Source organism: Chinchilla lanigera, unplaced genomic scaffold (genome assembly GCF_000276665.1).
Source record: "Chinchilla lanigera isolate Chin_1 unplaced genomic scaffold, ChiLan1.0 scaffold00024, whole genome shotgun sequence".
NCBI classification, from domain to species: Eukaryota; Metazoa; Chordata; class Mammalia; order Rodentia; family Chinchillidae; genus Chinchilla; species Chinchilla lanigera.
Window position 1 is genome coordinate 15,893,687 of NW_004955425.1, and position 17,201 is coordinate 15,910,887.

General features: G+C 42.0%; 1 long non-coding RNA gene across 1 annotated transcript in view; it reads right to left on the reverse strand.

Annotated features, from left to right (window-relative positions):
- The window catches only part of LOC102022620, an 83,325-nt gene that overhangs the window by 17,862 nt on the left and 48,262 nt on the right, over positions 1–17,201 (reverse strand). The window lies entirely within an intron of this gene.

Consider the following 17,201-nt stretch of genomic DNA (forward strand, 5'->3'; position numbering starts at 1 on the left):
GAAATTGTGAAGAAAGAAAAACAAGTTTGTGCTAGTTCTGTGTTACACCTCAAACTGTGAATATTACGGCTGCAATGCATGGTAAGCACTTAATAAGATGAAAAGACATTAAATTTGTGTATGTCTGTCTATATGAGAAGAAAACATAGCATATATAGGATTTTGTACCACCCCCAGTTTCAGGTACCTACCGGAGGGTCTTGGAACACACCCTGGGGATAGAGGTTTGGGAGTCACTGCACTGGCCCTTCACTTGGGTATCTTACCAGCATCTCAGATTCCACATGCATGAACTGGTTGTCTTACACCCCCTTCTCTCCGTGTCGTCTAGAGTGACTCAAATCAGAATCCTAGGTGGCATCTTAGGTGTCTTATTCTCCATTAACTCTCAGTCTCCTTGCTCTACTCCATGCCCACCAAGTCTCAGGCACCCACGATTTCTCTAATGCTTCCACATTGCCACTGACTTTGTTGTAACCCTCACACCTTTCTTGAATTATTTTGACAGATGCCCAACTACTTATCTCGCCCTCTGTCTCATCACCCTCAGTCCTATTGTCTCCACAGGTAGCCAAGGGACCTTTCTAAAGGTTAAGAACTCACTATCACAGTTAAAGCCTGTGCAACAGCCCCCCTTGCCTGCATGCAGAAGAGAGACTCCCATGCAGGCCCTCGGGAGCTCTGTGATCTGCATCAGGTCTTTGTACTTCATCTCTAGTCTTCCCCTTTCCCTTTCTGTATATTTGCAATACCAAAAAAAAAATTTTCCTTTGCATTTTATTCCAACCTAGACAGTGTGCAGTATTTCACCAGGCCCAGTCTGAGCATTCTCTTTCATCTTCTCTATCTTCCCCAACCCCTCCCACTCCTCTAACCCCAGAGAGTGGCTATTTATTCTAATGCGCCACAATATATCTCGACCTGGTATCTACCACACTATTTACATGTCTGTCTCTGCTAGACTGAGAACTCCTGAGGGGTGAGGGTGGTCACCTATCTGTCCTTATCCTCACCCTTGTCTGTGCAAAGGCCCTGCCTGTAGCCAGCAGAGAACAGAGCACCCAATGCCTCAAATCAACTGGGACTGAGAGCCCAAGAAGCCAACTTCACTGGCTTCAGTTTTAGTCTCAGTTGCTCAGTCTGGCTGCCCAGAGCAGCTTCTGGAGCTTTGTCACTATTCAGAGGCACCTGCCCTATGGTAAAGTACGCAGGGTCCTTTGCTGAGCAGTAGTTAACACTGGTCCTGCTAATGAAGGTGGCTTTTGCTACCTTCTGCTCAAACCCCACACCCTCCAGACTGTGCATCTTAAAGGTCATGGTCATAGGCTGTCCTTATCAATCTAAGCATCGGTCAGAGACAAAAATCCCACTCTGATATGGGATATGGTGAGACATTTCAGTTTCAAAACATTGCAGATGTTAAATGAGTAATGTTAATGTGATCTCAGAATAGTAAACACACCCCCACAAGAATAATGACATTAGCTGCATTATCTGGAAAGAAAGATAAAAAAGAAAGGCAGCATTGGGCCGGGAGGACAGTGGAAGAACTGCCTGCAGCACCATATTCAAAGGGGTAGGGCAAGTAAACTGCACTTCTCCAATGGCCTCCTCCCTGCCTCCCACGTGGGACACTGCCATGCTCAACCTGGGGTGAGCTGTATCATCTGAGCGAAGTGAAGGGACGCAGCGAGCGCATACATAGAGTAAGAAAACACCATCCTTCATTTTCTGAAGCTGTCACTCACTCTGATTGGGAAAGAACTTCTTAAGAACTGTAAACATCCTGCCCAGGAAGCAATACTTCATCACATGGCTAAGGATCAGCTGTTCGCTTGTCAGGGATTGGTTTTTCCCTTCTGTGGTGAGAAGATGGCTCCAGGCCAGCACGGACACCTTCCCTAGCACTCCAATGTCACTGAGATACAGGCAGCACCTACCTTCCAAAGTTTCTGAGGACACAGTTCCCATTACATCTTATCCATGTGGAAGAGTCACACTAGCAGGGGAGAAGGATCCACAGCTTTAGAGTTTATATAAAGCCAGACTGACCTCCTCCACCCTAGATGGCCTTTTCCAAATGGAAGGAGCTTCCAAGGTCCTGAATATTCATGCAGCAAGGCACAATGTATTTTTCTTTTAGCCAGCCTCCAGCTCACTTGACTCTGTCTCTTCTTTGCTAAAGCCTACTTCTTCCCATAATCCAGCATGTTTAGAGTCTCTTGCTCTTAAAGAAAACATTCAGGCAGCAAGTTCACGCAAGGTATTGGAGACTCAACATGACCAGTGTTTCTGTTTTATCCAAGGGAATGACTCTCTGCTGGTGAAGTTTCTGGTCTTACCATGGAAGCTGATGGGACTTCCTAGTGCCTCTGCAACCCTGTTACACTGACAATCACTGCAGATGCCAATGCAGGCATATAACCCCTCAGGCCTGGGTTATGGCTCAGTCTTTGGGGAAAGCCTGGCAGCTTTCATCATGGCTATCAGGTTGCTTTATATACTGCTTGTTTAGAAGCATTTTTGGAAGTACTAGGGAGAATAAATTAAATTACAAAGGCTCTTAGCCCATATCCAAAAATCCTCAGCATATTTCCACTCCATCGGGGCTCCTTTGATAGAGAAGTTCTAGATTGAGGAAGAGTGAAAAAGTTACCTTACGAGTCTTTAGACGTGCAAAATTTGAAGGCTCAAGTTATATGGCTATTTTACAATGGACACACGAAAGCCATCATCCATTTCTTATTCAGTTACTCAGTGGATATTTATTAAGCTCCATCATGTGACAGGAACTGCTCCAGAGATACACCAAAGAATCACACTGACAAAGTCCCTGTCATGGTGGAGCTAAAAACTGGAGATTGAGTTGAACTATTTTTGTTCATTCCCAGAAAGCAGAACTGGGACAAGTGGGTAGGGAACCCAAGGAAGCCAATTTCCATGCAGCACACAACCAAATATGGGCTGTAATGAGCATCCTGACACTATCTGAGAAAAGCTTCATGGCTGTTTCAGAAAGATTCACGTACAGAGCTGGACTAGATCTGTTGCTTCCAACTATCCCTTTCACCAGCAGAAAAATTTTTCAAGCATCATCTTAGCTGCAGCACCAGTACATAAAAGAATAGAGGAGCTGCAGAGGAAGTAGGAAATACAGATCTGGAGGGCCCACTGCGTGTCTCTCTGCCCTCTAAACTTAGCTCTCTATAACCACCAGAGGAGATTACCCATTGGGGGAGGTTGTAAATGTAAGTAGGATGGTATAGGTTTCTTACTAGGGTCTCCCCCTCCCCTCCACACTTCTACCTTTTCCAAGGAAAGAGTGTAGTAGATGAGACAAAATGGAGCAGAGGCTCTGGAGTGTACACCTCACAGATACTCACTGACAGTGTCAGCATGAGCCGGACATAGTTTCACTTGGGTGGACCTAAAAATCATAGCACATTTCTTTTAGTTCCAAAAAGAGGACACTGTCTGGGATCCTGGACATTAGGACAAACCCACAGAGGTTCAAACTGACCAAAATACTCTTAGAGGAAGAGGACAAAAAACTACAAAGAGAAGACACACATAAGCAACTCATCCTGTCAAGTAAAAACTCATTCTCTGGATACTTGAGGGTATATAGTGTCTTTGAATGCAAGGTTTACTTTCAGGCAATAGACTCTGCCTGTATGAGCTCCCAAATTTTACAAGTGTGACTGAGGGGCTGCGTATCCTTCCCCAGTCTGGAGCAGGATGTGAAGAAGCACCCTCTTGTGAAAGTTCTGGAAAGCCCCATTCTTACTGGGCACAGTGCCCTTGGATAGGGAAGCCTTCACATCATAGGGGACTCGGAGCCTGGAGCTGCTCCCTGGCTGAGGCCTGAGGCCTGTGAGAGCAAGAACCTGATAACTTGGAAAAGAACTTGAGGTCTTCCTGAATATGTCACCACCACACAGATCCTCAAGCTTGCCCCTCCTAACCTCACCATCCTCTAGGCTAGAATTTTATTTACAGTTCCTGAAATGTTTATTGAAACCAGGCTCATATCTTCTAGCTCCACAGTCTACAAAGTTGTGTGCCCAAGGCAGTGAGCTGCATTTTGCTTCATCCTGTGGCTTTCCACAGCGCGGAATGCACCTGATACAGGCCTCAGGGATGATGTTAATAGTCACCCAGTAGAATTCCAAAGAGTGCAGCTTTAGAAAACTCTGGCTTAAAAAATAAAGTGGATTTAATTATTGCAGGGCTTTTCAGAGGCTAGAAAATGCTAATCTGAATTGTGACTTCAAGAATAGAAGAACAGTCTTTCCTGCTTTTATTTGATCTGTAAATACTTTTTCTCCCCAAGCAACTAAAACACTCCTTTCTCCTGAAAAAGCTCTTTGAAAAATACTGTCATAAACCAAACACTTAGTTAAACTGTATGAGCTTAGAGATTTAATTTTTATTAAAGGACGCCAGTATTTCCAAAGTGTGGCAATGTCTTATCCAACATCTTAGGAGATAAGACTTCATGTAGATGGATTATCTCCATCACTGAAACTTTCAAAAACAAAACAGTTGAGCCATTTTACCTGAAAATCTTTCTGAAACATATGGCACATTTCTGAAACACATGTCATATGTCTATTTTATTAAAAATTTAAAAATACATTTCTGAGTCTAAAAGTAAGTACATGCTTCTTTTTCAGAAGAGAAGATATTGGGTGTGTCCAAGGTAGTACGGCCATAGAATATGCTTCTTTTTCAAAGCTGGAAAATTTTAAAACAGACTAAATAAGGCAAACCCATAAATCTGTTAACATTTGAAGTTATTGTCTTCAATTGGTTCTGCAAAAATTTGTGCTGAAATATAACATAATGCCATAATTTACTTAATAAGTTATATATCATTAAACATTCTTTGAAACTTCTTATTTTAATGGCTCTATTATAGCCTATAATATAAATGTGTCATACTTCATTTAACCATTACATTCATAAGATGAATTAGTTGCTTTTGCTATGAATAAGGTTGAACATTTTTTGCAGAAATCTTTGTCTCTATTTCTACTTCTTTTAAGGAGATATCTATATGTGGAATCGATGTGTCAAAGCCTACAAAGATTTGTGAGATCTTGAAATATTTCAAGTTGTGTTTTAGAATATTGATATGATAGGTACAATATATATAAAATATAACATATTTTTTCATAAGCTTATGAAAGGATATTTTACCATATCCTCACCAAAATAAAATATGATCACTTTGAAAACTCTTGTGTTAATTTCATAAGTTCAAACCATCATTTTATACCGAATTTAAACGTTTACATGCACTAATTTGCCACCCACGTTTTTTCCCCATATAAATTATCTACGTATAATATGTCCATTTTCTATTGTGGCCTTTCCATTTTTCTCATTGATTTGTATGAAACCTATTATGGTTACTGAATGTCTTACTTGTGACAAGCAATTGTCACAACTTGCTATTTACCTGTTCATTTGGTTTATGATTTTTTTTTTCTATTTCGCAGCACTGCTGGTTGAACCTTACATTCCTTGTCCTTTCATTTTTTATTTTGAGACAGTCTCACTGGGTCACAACATTGCCTGGGCTGGGATTGAATTTTGAATCAGCCTACTTCGCCCTCCCAGAATGCTGAGATTACAGGTATTCACCACCTGTAACTTCAGTATGTAAACCTTATAATGTCTATTTACACAAAAATATAATTCTTTCTTTAAAAATATCTTCTTTTGTTTTGGGGTTCAGAAATTCTTGCTCTTTCAGAATTCTGATGCATATTCACTAAATTACTTCTTAATATAGGTCAATTTTAAGCCTCTTTCTAAGAAATACCATGTGTTTGTTGTTTTTTGAACTGAATAAAACATTTTCCTAATGGCTCAGGATCACAGTTTTTCGTTGTTGTTTTTGTTGTTTCCAGTACCGAGAATCAAACTCATGACCTTGCTCTTGACAGGCAGGCACTATGCCACTGAGCTAAATCCCCAGCCCAGGATCACAGTTTTGAACAATACTTCAAGTTTTGTGTCACAAAACAGAACATCCAGGGAGCACCGAAATTGGCAGAGGTGATTTTCCCCATTGCCTATGACCTGTGATTTGCTAATTTGTCAGTGGAATTTTGGTTTTAAGCTCTTCTGTTGGTGTTAGCCCCGAGTCCTCCTGTCCTGTTGCCAACAGTTGTCTGCCACTCACAGGGCTTCCCACTGGTATCAGCTCGAACACTGTGAATATTACTGTGAATACAGAATATATATATATATAGTTGAGCCTGGGTAGGAAAGGCAGAAAAATAGCCTCCTCGAAGGTTTTCATATCTAAATCTTGGAATATAGTACATGGGAGGGGGAAATACCATTGCAGGTGGAATTAAGGTTGTGGTCAACTGATCCTGAGGTGTGGAGATTGCTCTAGACAACTACGTGAACCAAAAGTCATTACTTGGGTCCTTACAAGTGAAAGGAATATAGGAGAGTCAGTGTCAGAGTGAGTTGATATGAGAAAGACTTGACTAGCCATTGAGGCTTTGAGAATGCAAGGGGACCACAAGCCAAGGAATGGAGACAGTTAGAAGCCAGAACCTGGAAGAGGTAGGGAAAAAAGATTCTTCACCTGTAAAATGTCCAGAGAAAACACAGCCCTGCTGAAATCTTGGTTTGAATCCACTGAGACACATTTTGAACTAACTGCTTCCAACACTATAAGATGGTAATTTTGTGTTTTACCGCCTAAGTTGGTGGGGATTCGTTACAACAACAGTGAGCAATGACCACACTGCTCCTTGAGGTCTGTTTGCCAGAGCGCCCTGCATGGGCTCTGGGACACAGCCTACACCTCTGCTGCTCTGAAGTTTTGCTTCCTTCGCTACCCAACTATTTCCATGCTTGCTGGAAATCTAACCCACACTCAGATCAGAGCCTGAGTAGGGCATTAATTTACAGGAATTGGCCCCAAGAAAATCAAGTTGCAAGCACTTGGCTAAAGGGTAAAGTAGAAGGAAGAGGGAGAGACAAAGTATTTAAACATTTGTTTTTCAGAGAAATCACAAGACTGGAACCTTTTGCACAGTTTGAAAGAAAGAATATCCAAGAGAGGGCCATGACCCCTAGACTGGGTGAGAGCACCTCACTGCCATTTAATTAATGTCTGCACTGAGCCAGATAACCATCTCTGTCTCCAGGTAAATCCCCTCTGTCTCTGGAGGGCTGGGGAGTTCAAGGGCATGAGCTGCAAAGCATCTGCTTAGTGAAAAGAGTCTTCTGGGAGTAGGGCTAGAGGGTTCAATGCTGATGTGGATTTTGTGCCACCAAAAATCTTGGATCCAAACCAAGTAATAGAACATGAACCATTCTGATTTTAAAAAAATGCAGCTGTAGAGCAGCATCTGAAAAGTGTGAGTTACTGATCCCTGTATCCTTAATGGCTATCACAATACTTAGCATGTAGTAAGTGCTCAGTAAATTCTTGCTATGAGAATGAACAAATGAATAATCCAGTAACCCTATCATCTTTAAAGCCCACTGTAAATCTATATCACCCCTTACAAGTTTTCTACCTTAACCAAAAAGACCAATTCACACAGCTCTAGTTCAAGTTAAGTTAGAAAATCAGAAAAGCCTTGAAGAAGTGTTTTACTAGTGTGTTAGAAATATTTCTTCAAAGGGAGGAAAAAGCTGGCCTTCTCTGAGATACACTATTTGGGATGATAGTTGAGGAAGAAAAGCAAAGTGGGTAAAGGTAAACACTGAATAATAACTATATCTTAATGCCATCATTTAACTTGTAGTTTAATAAGTGAAAACATACATGGTATTTAGAGAGTATTGCTTGGGATAAATGGGCTCAACTATCCTTATTATTCCTCAAAACATGTCATATGTTCTTCAGTGAGTAAAACACCAGCATAAAATCATAATGTACAGCGAGACAAAAGAACATGTAAGCTTGTTGACCATAACAAAGGAAAGTCATTAAGTGATGAAGACTGAAACTTTTCATGTAGATAATGATGTATCTGATACACAGTTAGAAAAATTAGAGCACAGGTTTAAATGTACTTACTTCTGAAATGATCACATAGTGAATCCTCTACTAAAATAAAGCATAATTCTTCAGATGACATTGATATTATAACTTTTAATGCATTGATTTTTATTCTATACAACTTCATGCAAATAAAGTCACAGACAAATAAGATTGAAAAACTAAGTTACATGAAGGGTTTCACACTGAGCCTAAAGACATAACTACCAACATATCAAAGTGGTAACATAGAAATTAGGTATATTGGGGAATGTTGATAAGGTCATTTTCTTAAAAGAATAAAATTCACTCTCAAAGAAAATGGACTGGAGGGTAGTACAGCTGATAGACAGGTCTTCCAAGGCCAGAGAACGCTGACCAAGGGCTTGAAACATATTAATGTTTCAAGGCAGTTTAACCTTGATAAGCTCCAGTAGTTTTATCAAAGATTCAGGTGAAACATGGATTAGATTACCCCCCACACTCACACCATTGGGAAGAGTTCTAGTTCATGACCTCAGGTGCCATTGGAAGATGGGACGATTCCCATGGTGCTTTAGTGCTTTGGACCCTAGGGAGCTGTTGCCAAACCTGACTGCACAACAAACAAACTTGGGGCCAGGTTAAAAACGCAGACACACAGGCTTACCCCAGGCCTACTCAACTAGAATTTCAAGAGGTAAAGCCATGGTACTTGTATTTTTAAAAAGAAAAACTCTACCCAGGTGATCCACAGGCAATCAGCCCAGCACCCTACCTGCAGAACCACTGTACTCGAGGGATTTAATGAAGAAGTTCTTCCACGGTAGTAACACTCCTTCCCCTGGCAGGCTGGATATCACCAGGAGAAAGCCCTTCCTTGCCTACATTGGGCCCAATTCAACTATGACCTCTTCCTGGTAAATTGAAGCAGAGGGGAGGAAGAGCATAGCACCACCATAGGAGAGCAGAGCTTTGTTGTTAACCAGAGTAGGATACAGCCCGGCTTCTGCCCCTCACCTCTCACCCTTGCAGAGGGGCTCTGTACTTCCATTTCCTCATTTTCCAATGCGAGGATTTGTTGAGATAACACATGTAAGGGGGTTTGCATGGCACATAGTTAGTTGATGCCAGTTATTGCTATGAACAGACTGTTCAAACATCTCCCTGATCCCAGGGGCCTCAGGTCTGTCCTTTGACCAGAAGGGAAGGGGATAAGCCAGGGAAGGGGAGAAGCTACCATCAGGAATATCAGTGACCTGCTGGGCACTAGGTCCCTCACAGGTAGCATCTTATTTCCTTTCAACTGTCACCCAAAATCTCATTTTCACACATGAGGAATCTGGAACTAAGAAGGTTAAATGTTTTCCCCCAAGTCACCCAGCTAAAAAGGGACAGATACACAAGGAGTATTTGGCTAATAAACTTGGGCTCCATAGCACTTCTTTAAGGGTTAATTTAAGGAGTGGAGAAAACTTTGCCCTTTAAAAAATCTAAAGAGAGACATTTTGAAACTGCGAGGGAGAGGGGAAGTCACACCACCTACTCTCCACATTAGCTGACACTTAGCCATTAGCTGAGGAAAAGCCCTACAAACAGTACCATTGCTTACTGCTTTTTGCTGATTCTCTCTCTCTTGCTGTCTCTCTATGTCTCTTTTTTCTCTGTCTCTCTCTATCTCTGTCTCTGTCTCTTGCTCTTTGTCTCTCTGTCTCTCTCTGTCTCTGTCTCTCTCTAACTCTCTCTGTGTCTCTCTGTGTCTCTCTCTGTCTCTCTGTCTTTTTCTCTCTGTCTCTGTCTCTCTATCTCTCTGTCTCTGTCTCTCTCTGTGTCTGTCTTTCTGTCTCTCTGTCTCTGTCTCTCTGTCTCTTTCTCTTCTCTCATTTCTCTCTGTCTCTGTCTTTCTCTCTTTCACACACACACAGGAACACACACAGACACACAAACACACACACACACACACAGACACACAAACGCACACACCCATTCTGTCCACTTTATTTAAAATTACAACATGCCCTCATGGAGCTCTTATTCATTTCCCTTGCTTCCCTCTTCTTCTTACAACTTAATCCCTGTCTCACACCCTAACATTTTGGTTATCTGCTGTGGTTCTTCCTTTCCCCACTGTTGTTCACACTTCTTGAGGGAAGATGTGTTTAACATCGCTGTTTACTCCATATCCACATCTGAAATAGTGTGACACCACTAGCAGGAATAAGTGAATGAATAAATAAATGAATGACTCTTAAAAGTCTAGAAAGGTATCAGTGATGAATACTGAAAGAAATATTATATCTTTAATTTCATGCTGCTATTTTTCTATTATAAATATACATATTATTTTCTATTGTTTTCCATGTCTATTTTTAATTATATATTTCATATTATAATATAGCATTATATACAATATATTTAGACAGCATTATATACAATATATTTAGACAGCATTATATACAATATATTTAGACAGCATTATATACAATATATTCTAATAATATAATACTATATGTTTCATGCTATTCATGTCTATTTTCATATACATATTTCTATTATACACATTATTTTATAATAATAGTTTTTTCTAATGGTAATAGTTTTTTAATAGTAATAGTTTTTTTTAATGTAACCTCAGTTGTCCAGGTAACTAGTGACCTGAAGCACACGTGAGGCAAAGCCGGGGCTGGCTTTCTCCTCTGGAAGGTGAGTGTGCCCCTCTGATGCACTCTCCACCCTCTGCCTCTGCTCTGTGCCCTGGGACCCGAGCCCTGTCCCGAGCCCTGTGAACTCCATCAACATCCAGGTGGGGAGAGAACAAAGCTGGGTGCCCTTTCCACTGGAGGCACCTATTCCTGGGTCACTGGAGATTTATGACCCTGTACTGAAGGTGCCAGCACCTGTCAGCCCGCCACCTTCTGGGTACACCTTCTCCTGTTGGGATCCACAGTTCCGCCTATTCCCGTACCCCCAGGCTGAGGCCCCCTGTGCCTGACCCAAAGCACCGCACTCACTGGTCTTTCTCACTGTGGTCCAGACTTTATTAAATTTGCCTCAGTTACCCCCATTCAGCTTCCCACCAGACAATCGAGTTTTTTTCCAGGTCTCTAACTGGTACGGTGTGGCATGGAGAGACGTGCCTAATGCTGGAAGACCTGGATTCTAGTGCTGATTTTGTCCACCTCTCTGGGCTCAATTTCTTTATCTGAAAATGAAGAATATTGAGCAAGATAACTTCTAACATCTTGTGATTTTTAAAAAGCCTTTTGCTTAAAGAATAAAGTAGCTACTTCCTGCATTGGCTGGAAACTACTGACTTGATCCAGATTCTGAAAAGTCCCATTCTTCCAGGAAGTTACCCACAGGGCTGTAACTATAATGCACAAAATAGGGGGCTGGGGATTTAGCTCAGTGGCACAGTGCCTGCCTGGCAAGCACAAGGTCGTGAGTTCAATTCCCAGTACCAGAAAAACAAACAAACAAACAAATCCACACAATAAGGCTGAGTTCAGCAATAATAAAGCTGGCAAGCCTAGTCCTATTTTCAGACTCACTTCAGCTTCAAATCAGTAATTGCCCAGACACTTGAGGTTATATTTTTAGAACAATTATAAAACTAATTCATGTATACAATAGAAAAGTGAGAACATGTAGCTATTTAAAGAAATAGTAATTACTTTCAACATGTATGATTGATACCTCTTCCTAGGCTTTTTCTATTCATTCACTTATTCATTCATTCATTCCACAAGTATTTACTGAGCACCAGTGTACATTTGGCTTGTTGGGACACACACGGAGGGAGAAAGCTGTGATATTCTGAAATAATCAAAACTCTGGATGCCACTTTAATTGTCCACTTTGGCCAAATATTAAAAATATCTGAAGAATTACATAATTTCTGCTCTTCTGTGGGCAGTCCAGATACAGGATACCTATGTTCCTGGAAGAGTGACTTTCCAGTCTGCTAGGAACAGGCCCAACCTCCCTGCCATTGCTGGACTTCTCTTTCTCAGACATGTCCTCCAACTTCTAGTACGAAGATGCTCTCGTACTAGAGAGCATCTCTCACTGGTAACTTTTCTCACTGGTAAGAGCACCTTCTCCCTAGGACTACTGAGAGTGTGAAATGAACTGGTAAGTGTAAAGTGCTTATAACAGGGTCTAGCATTTAAATGTCAGCTTATCCTCTTCTACTCGACCTCTTTTTCCTCTTCTTTTTCCCATTTTTCCTGCTTTACATTCAAGGAACTTTCATGATGGACCTTAGGAATCCTGTCTTCATTCTGGTAATCCAACAATGCCTACCGTTCCCCATATTGCAAGATATATTAATGATGTTTTCACAGTACCTACATTGAGACATCTGAAAAATTTAAATGAATTTGACACTAAAATTAGTGCTTAATTGTCAATGACCCCGTTCAAGACATTCCTCTTGCATCAAATACTGCTACTGTACAGAGGACAACATGGATCATGGTTAATTTGGTGACTCAAAAGACAATTTAGGTTCTCACTCTCACTCATTCAACAAATATTTGCTAAATACCTGGCATGTTCCAAGCCATGGCAGAAACACCAGGATGAATCAGCCATTGATCTCTCCTTAGAACAAACTTCCTTTCAAGATAGAGAAGAATCGTGTAGAGACTTCCTCCCCACTTTAATAACGTTTCTGTTTTATGTTACAGTAGAGATGTTTTTAATACAGGCAAAAGGCAGTACAGGGCACACAGAAGCATGGGGAGAGCATGTGGACTGCAGTGGAAAGAGGGCTTAGTTTCTGTTACAGTTTAGACAAATGCAGATCATTTACCTTGAATTCAAGGGTTTGTTTTTTGTCTGGGGGTTTTGTTCACAAGAATTGTAACACAAGCCCAGCTTGTCACGCACTCTGCTTTTATGTCAGGCAGCCCAGAGCGCAGCACCACAACCCTCCCACCATTCTAGCCGTGCCTCCATACTGGATCTCACTCCTTTCTCCTTAAGTTCTCACTCTGATCGAAGTGTCCCTATCACATGCTGCTTGTTCTTCAGGGCCCCTGCATGGAAGTAGGTCAGACTTCAAAAGAGAGACCACCAGCACACGGGCTTCATATATTTCACACAAGGAGCCTCAGAAGTCATGTCTATATTCATTCTGCCAGTGTCTAAAGCTACAGGCCTCGGGGTTGTGAGCACTTAGTCAATGGCTATAGCAAATCAACAGGTTTTGACCAGCTCAATCGCAAGGAAGCCTCAACTGCCTGGAAACTACAAAAGCTAAGACAACTTTGATTTAGTTGTTGCACTGAAATTTGTGCACACGGCATTGGCTGGAATTCTGCTGAGTTCACTCTGCTCACAGACACCGGAGCACTGACGGAAACAGCCATGGAGCTTTGACAGCGGGACTTATCAACGGAAGAATAAATGTTCTTAGATAAAGCTCATCTGAAGAAATAATGAAATTTGCTGCACGTTTCTAGCACGCCATTTTCAGAGACAGGCATGTGATTTTGGAGCTTCTTTCTGAGCTGTACCTGTGTCTCTGTCAATACAATATCACCTTACCTTGGTGGCCCTCACACGACTTGGCTAACACACAGTGGCTCACAAGGTACTATTCTGAGAAGGTCAGCACTGCCCAATCCACCTACAACCTCCTTTGAGGGGATCCACCCTGCCCACATTTGCTGCTGAAGGGACAATCCCAGGAAGCCACATGTACCTGGTACACCACCTTCTCTGGCCCTAGATGATTGGCATCAGCCCAGGGACCTAAGCTAATAATAGACATTCCTTATGCTGGTCAGAGAAGTATAGGCTATCCTGAAAGATCAGCTGGACCAATCAGATTCTCTCTTAGGGATCTTGAACTGGAAGCAAACAAGTAACCATTGGTTAGTTGCAGGACCAAAAGGAGACATGCAATATGTGCTTAATCACAGAAACCAAACATCTCTGCACTCCTGCTGCGGAAGGCCTGGGAGATTCCTTGAATCTCAAACCATCTCTAAGTCTTGGACTCCCTGAAGCCAAGATTTAATATGGTTCCTGTTCTTGAATTTCTGTGGCCATTCATCATTTTAAAAATATGTGATGTGCTATAAGCTAAAGCCCTTTCTCTTGAGTTCACATGAATAGATTTTTGTTTCTTGCACCCCCTAAAATCAAGTAAGCCCATAGCAAATTAAAACCTGGTTGCAAACAAACTCTTGAGCTATAAGGCCTTCTGGAGAAATCAAAAGAAGTGAGACAAACTGGCAATGTCTTAGCCACTACTGGGAAGGCAGTAGACACCAAAAAAAGAAAAAAGAGAACTGAGAATCTCTGAAGATGATTTGGAAAGTTTGTGTGTGTGCCTCTCTGTCGAGTATGCAGTGACTGTAGCACCAACACCATGAATGGAGAAGACTGGGCCTCACCAAGCTGTCAGTCATGAACGAAACCTCAGTATTTTAACAACCCAACTTAAAATAGACTATGAATGACTGCTGGTTATAAGATATGCTTGATGCACAGGAATCACAACCATTTGAAGCCAATTCACAAGAAAAACAAGAGAATATTTGAAGCAGCTTCAGAAGCAGGTGCTAGGTTTAGGGTGTGTCTGTGTGGCCCTGGTTTTTGTTTCCATTCAACTTTGGAAACTAAATGGCACTGCTCCCTATTTAAAAAAAAAAAAAAAAATATATATATATATATATATATATATATATATATGGTCCAAAATATTTCATTACTTGAATCTCAATACACCTTGGCCTCTATATAAATATCCCAAATATCCCAATTTAGAAATTGAATTGTTCCTATGTTTGATCTGCAAAGCCATCTCACTAGTTTAAGAAGTAAAATTTGCAAAGATGATGCTTCTCTACTTATGTAGATATCCCCCTGCCTGTGTGATGTGAATTATATCTCCTTGCTCTGGAGAAGCAGATGGTGAAGTAGACTTTGAAGACAGCCTGAGCTCAAATCCAGCCTTTAAGATTCTCCTGCAAAGATGGGAGTGGTGGCACATGCCTGTAACCCCAGCACTTGGGAGGCTGAGGCAGGAGGATCGTTGCGAGTTCAATGCCAGCCTGGGCTACAAAGTGAGCTCATGGCCAGCCTGAACTGCATAGTGAAACCCTGTCTCAAAAAAAAGGAAAAAAAACTGTAAGATTCTCCTGCCACGTGGATCCAAGCAACTGATGCCTCCAGATTCTTTCTTCCTAAAGCAAGGATGATGATAATAATAGTACATCCTTTACACAGTGTAGTAAGTATTAAATGAGTAAAGGTACATTAACAATAAGGATAGTGTCTGGCCCATAGAAACTACACTAAAAATATTTACAACTATTATTTCATTTCTTTCATTGGATTCACAACATAAATTATTAAGCAAAACCTACTGAGTCATGCAGATATTGTGCTGAATGTAAACTTTTACAGCTTGCTGAAAACCCACAACAAGGAAAGTAGTCATTATCTCAATTTTACACTTGCCAAAATGAGGCTTAACAGAAGTTAACTAGCTTGCTAAGGGCTACCTGGCTACTAAGTGGTGAAGCCAGACGTCATTAATTCATTAATTTATTCATTCAGTGTGTTTTCATTGAGTACTAGCTACAGACTGTACTAGGTGCCAGAATACTAGGAAGGCCAAACAATCAAAATCCTTGCCCTCAGCCCGGCATAGTGGTACATATCTATAAGCCCAGTTCTTAAGGAGGCTGAGGTAGGAGGATTCCTTCCAATTTCAAATCTTGCCTGGGCAACTTGGCAAGACCCTGACTCAAAATAAAAAATACAGAATAGTGGGCTGGGATTTTGCTCAGTGCAAAGATATTAGGTTCAATCCCCAGTCAGAGACAGAGACAGAGAGAAACAGAGAGAGGTCCTCAACTTTGTAGGGGCTACCATCAGGTGGGAGGAGACAACCAAAAGACAAAGTCAGAAAAATGTACAGTAGGTTACTAGATGGGTATGCTAAGGAGAAAACCAACCAGGGAAAGGGAGAAGGAAGGTGTGTGCATGTGTGTGTGTCAAGGGCGTGGCACTCAGGATGCAATTGTTTCTAGAACTGGTAACCGGTGACGATTTTTTTTTTTTTTTTTTGGTTTTTCTCTGGTACCGGGAACCGAACTCACGACCTTGCGCTTGCCAGGCAGGCGCTTTTGCCGCTGAGCTAAATCCCCAGCCCCTCCGGTGACGATCTTGCTGAGAAGGAGACATTTGAAATGAGGCCTGACAGAGGACAGGAACACACCACGGGAGTGTCTAGGGCAGAAACTTCTAGGCAGAATAAAGTGTACATGCAAAGGCCCTGAGGGAGGCAGCATGCTCCAGGAACAGCAAAACAGCTGGTGTGGCCAAAGCAGAGAGAAGGGGGAAAACAACAGGAGATGAGGTAAAAGACTTGACTGAGTTGGTGTTTCCTGAAGAAACCTCTCCCCATGGCCCTGTTAACCTGGGTTCGGCTTCCACAAAGTCAGTGCAGAAGCCAATGAACAAGCCATGGAGGGAAACAACTGCCCCTTGGAAAGGTCACGTGTCTCCCAGCCGATCCACCCTGTAGCAGGGACAGCCAAGCTCAGCTTGGCAGTCAGCTCTCAAGCCTGAGAAACCAGCTAACTAGCATTCCCCCACCAGCTGGCTAGAAGCAGCCATGACAATGTGATCAAAACCCTTGCGGAGTTGTGCTGTGGGCTCTCTGAGCTCATCACGGCGCCTTCCGACGTAGGAGTTTCAATTCAAGGGCGTTTTGGGTTCCTTTCAGTGGCAGACTCAGAACCAGACCCACTCAAGTGTAAGAACGGGGCAACACATTAATAGCCCAACCCCAGTGGGAGTTCTTTTCCATTTCCTCCTCCCCCATATTTATTTGTTTCTTCATCTCCTCTCAGTGGTAAAGATGAGCTGGTGTACCAGATTTTCAGATGAAGCTTAAAAAGGTGACGTACGGATGGGAGGATGTCACCCTGAGTTGGAGCTAGCTCCTCCCCAGACCGTTTGGATGTGTTGGAGTTGGACTGCCTGCGTTCAAATCCGCATTCTACAGTTAAAAGCCATGTGACCTCAATCAAAATATTCAGACTTTCTGAGCCTCGGTGTCTGACTTTTCAAATGGGAATGATGATAATATCTGCTCCACAGACTTGCCATGAGATTTAAACTGAGGCATGTTTCATAATTTAGGCAAATGTGGTGGCTCTTTCCCTTTTGGGGAATA